General features: G+C 43.2%; 1 protein-coding gene and 1 long non-coding RNA gene across 4 annotated transcripts in view; both read left to right on the top strand.

The window, feature by feature from the left end:
- slc6a8 (solute carrier family 6 member 8) overlaps positions 1–37 on the top strand; it is a 19888-nt gene extending 19851 nt beyond the window's left edge. For all 3 annotated transcript variants that reach the window (XM_076026740.1, XM_076026742.1, XM_076026741.1), the window contains one exon: positions 1–37. This exon is cut by the window's left edge and continues 383 nt beyond it. The gene's annotated coding sequence lies outside the window, so the exon portion shown is untranslated.
- A 3240-nt stretch (positions 38–3277) lies between these two features.
- On the top strand, positions 3278–4057 carry LOC142888444 (uncharacterized). Its single transcript, XR_012926694.1, has 2 exons — positions 3278–3323; positions 3362–4057. It is a non-coding gene; the product is annotated as an uncharacterized LOC142888444 (long non-coding RNA).
- The last annotated feature ends 200 nt before the right edge of the window (positions 4058–4257 follow it).

Genomic DNA, 4257 nt, shown 5'->3' with positions numbered 1-4257 from the left:
AGATCAGAGCAAAATGTATATTTTTAAAAAAAGAAAATACACAAAACAAGGAGATCAAAGACTCAAAGTTCGCTTCCATCAGAGACACTTCCTGTTTGACCGAGTTCCGTCAAAAAAACTCCCTCTGAAGTCTCTGACGCCTGTCCATGCAACCTGGTTGAGTCTCTCTCTCCCACACACACACACTCTCACACGCACACTCACTCACACACAAACACACACACACACACACACTGCTGCTCTGTACTTTAGCAATATCAAACCTCAAAGTTCAAATCCAAAACTTCCAGAAAGCAAGTTTGGGTCGTGGCTGTTTACTCAGAATTTTAGACTGACTCACTGACTCATCCGACTCACTGACTCCTCGACTCACCGACTCACCAACCCCCCTTTCGGAAAGCCAGTTGTGTAATTTTGGGACCTAAAAGAGTCTGAAGGCTTTACATCCCCCCCCCTTCATCCCTGCAGTTCAATTTAAGGTGTCCACCTGTAGAAGAGAACTAAATGGAACCAGTTCTGCTCCTTTTTCGGTACCAGGACTGGTTCCCTTTTGGTTCCTAGGAGCCGGTCCTGGTTGTTGTAGCAAGTCACCAACAGGATCCAACCGTCGTCATCAAATCACCTCCAACAGTCTGGATCGCAGAACTGCCCTGCCCTGACTCCTCCCGAGCAACTGGCCCCCCCGGTCGTCACGCCGAAGCCTGATTGGCTCAGCCGACGGAAGGCTCCTGGTTGAAATTCAGTCATTTTCATTGCAAGTTGCCAGTTTCTATGACTAGAAACGAGTTTTACCCCTAAAAATCCCTGACAGAAAATCCTCCTGAGACTGAAAGTTATCCAGGATTATACAGGAAGTCCAGCCTGGACCAGCAGGATCCAGCGGCAGCAGCAGCAGCTGTAGCGGGCAAAATGACTGAATTTTCTTTTGACCTTTGACCCCCGTCGCTGCTCAACAGGAGGTTCAGGCCTTCAGCTGAAGTCGCTCATCAAGGCCATGAGTCAACTGAAGTGCCAAAACCCTGCAGGGCTGATCCCAGACCAGCCTGCCCCCTGCCCTTCTCCCCCCCTCCAAACAGCTAGCTCTCCTCCGGGGGTGGGGGAGGGGGAGGGGACTTCCCGGCCGCTCCACATTCCGCTCAGTGCAAGAAGGGAATTCATTTCTATTTCGGGGACAACGCAGAAACAAAACGCTCGTCTCCGCTCAACTAACCAACCCCGTGATTTGTGGTCGTGGTCGAGTGTGTCTTTGACCTTCGGGGGCCGATGTTGGGAGAAGGTCACCTGGACTCGGTCGGAACCTCCAAGCGTTGCCTTCTGTGGTCGGAGCCGGTTCGGGCCGACGAGCCACTGACGTCCTGCAGGGGGCGTGTCCACAGCTCTGCCTCCAAGCTACCACTCCACCATCCATAGTTGTGATTAGAATGTATAATAGTAATAATATGCATAACGCTAATGTTAATATAATGATCAATGAGCTAAATGAGTCGTTCAGACTCGTCTTTTTCGTTCACGTGTCGTAATAATTTCGAGATTTTATTTTGTGGAGGTTTTTACTTCGCTGACACTTCCAGACGGATTGACTGACGTCAGATGTAAAGATATATATATATATAGATACTGGAAGTGCGTGTTGTCTGATGTGTTTGATGCAGTATGTAAATCTGACGGAGGCGGCGGGACTCCTGGCTGACCTTTGACCTTCAGCCACACACGGGCGCTACCTCACTTCCTGTTTCGGTCTCTCCGCCTCCCTTATGCAAATGCCACCCGGCGGCAAGCAATCGCGGGTAAATGTGTCTGTTGTCCATCTTTGTCGTGCCGCGACTCTCAAAAGTGGAATCGGGGTGGTCAGGAGGGAGGGGGGCGGGTCCTGGAGTTGAGTGGCGGCGGGGAGGCTTATTAATGTTCAGGCTTTAAGTTGTTTTGAACACATGACAAAAGGGAATTCATTTTCATTTTTTTTTTGTTCTGTTTTGTTCTGTCCAAAGTGCTCAACACCGAGGTTTTTCTTTTTTCTTAAATTTTCTTCTTCTTTTTCTTCTCCTTTTGTTTTTTTTTTTTCTTTCTGTGTTTTTTTCTTTTTTCTGACCGTTTTCTTCTTAAACCCGCCACAGCTCACTTTATCGGAATAAAAGATTAAAAAAAAAAATGCTGCACTGGCGCCCTCTCAAATTAAAACAAACCAACAATAAACATCGTTTGGAATCTTTTCGCGCAGGAAATAATCAGTGATGCAGTCATCAGCTGGTTCTGACTGTTTTTTAATTGTTACTGTCAAAATGAAAATTACAGAACTTTTTAAGCCCAAAAACATCAGAACTTTTGAGTTGCACCTTAAGCGGATCATCTGCGTATTGGATGATTGTGACTTTTGGGATCAGTCCGACTGGTCGTTATTAAAAAAAATAAATATTTAAAATAAATGAATAAGTGTCTACATTGTAACTTGTAGCTGATGATTTGTAAACAAGCTGGTGACGAGTTGAAGCGTCGGCAGCTGCAAAGACAGAGATTAAAACTTTGTTGATTTAAAAGTGCCACTAATGAAACTAACAGTATTAAGACACACGCAACAGAATGAAATGTAACATAGAGATTCTTTATATTATATTATAATGTTGTTGTTTTTATTTTTTACTGTTTTTTTCCTTTTAATTTGTAATCTGGATGGAAGAATTTTGGAGGGTCAAAGGTGAAAAAAAGAAATACAATTCTGAAGCCATTTATGGAGTTTTTAAAAAGAAAGAACTGAGAATTGTACAGTACCAAAATCAGTTGTTGTTTGACCTCATTTAGTCTTTGTGATTTTCACATCTGGGGGAAAAAAAACCAAAAAACATCCCCACAGCAGAGAGCCCCGCCTACCCCATAAAAATTCTCACACAAGCAGGGAATAGTTTCAGTTGCCCGTTCACTTTTTTCTTTACGTTACAAAAAACATTACAGATGCCAAAAAAAATAAAATAAAATGCCAAAGCATTTTTATGTTCAGAAAATGAAAATTGAAGGGATGTTTTTTCTTTTCTTTAGTTTTTTTTTTAGATTGTTTTTCCTTACATGAACACAATACTTCCGTATAACATTAACTCTATTAATGTTGTTGTTTTTTTGTTTCTTTTTTGGGAGAACTACCCTCAGCAGTGAAACCAGCAGCAGTGCTCTCCTCTGGTGGGAAACATTGTTATAGTATAGGGCAAGACACACACACAGCAAGTGAATCAAAGCGAAAACACCCAATTTAAGACAAACATTAAAGATTAATTATAGACGTGGAAAAACATTGTGCAGCTTATAATTAAAAACCATTTCAACCAATCGGACCTGTTGTTTTCAGGAAGAGAAAACGGGAGAGAGTCCTGAGTCCTTTTTTTCTTTTCTTTTTCTGTCTAATGGCAGTACAAGACATTTCAGCTCAGTGAAGTTCAGTTCAGCTCAACCTCAGTGTAATTCACATTCTGAGGCTCAATTCAAAGGTCTGTATTTTACGGAAACGAACTGAAGTTTTCCGGTGATAATGACGCTAACATGAGATGCTAACAGTTAATTCCCTCCTTGGTGAATCAGAGGTCAGCTGAAACAAAAACATTTGTGGTCGCTTGATTCTCGTTTAAACATTTTTTTTATTTCGAGAAATGTTTTTTAGCCTCAAGGTTTTCATTTTTTTTTTAAACTTGTGTGTTTTCAAAGTCCAGCCTGGTGTGTGTGTGTGTGTGTGTGTGTGTGTGTGTGCGTTGCCGGCCACAAACCGAGATGAGTAGTGGCGTCACTGATTCCAGCATCAGTCATGTGACTTGCAACCATGTCTCTGTGACTTCCTGTTAACCGAGTCTTCCATCCGTAGCCGTAGACTAGTTGATTGTTGAACCTGACATCTTAACTGTTAACGGTCGCAGCGACATTCGGAGGCTCAGCCCTACCCTCGGCCCCAATCATGTTGCCTGTTCTGTCGACCTCTGACCCCTGCGTGGGTCCATCTCCATCTTATAGGCTACTGTGACCACTGTGCTCTCTCACCAACAACTAAACCAATGGCAATAAAACTAATCATTCATGGCAACCAGATGAGTCGTGTCTTCTTTTGTTAAATCTGATGCAGATTTCCTAAAGATAAGATTTCCGTTTACTCCTAAGGGAAATTGGTGATGCAACTCGGTAGTTTAGAGTGTTTTTCCAACCTTTCTGTGACACCCTCTGCTCTTCCATGGAGGCTCGCTAGCTGCTTCTGAGAACCAGTCTAAAGATGTCGATGTTGGCATG

Source organism: Nelusetta ayraudi, unplaced genomic scaffold (assembly GCF_046127955.1).
Source record: "Nelusetta ayraudi isolate G7.1 ecotype Tasmania unplaced genomic scaffold, CSIRO-AGI_Nayr_v1 ptg000019l, whole genome shotgun sequence".
NCBI lineage: Eukaryota > Metazoa > Chordata > Actinopteri > Tetraodontiformes > Monacanthidae > Nelusetta > Nelusetta ayraudi.
The sequence above is the reverse complement of the archived record's forward strand: the minus strand, read 5'-3'. Positions and strand labels throughout refer to the sequence as shown.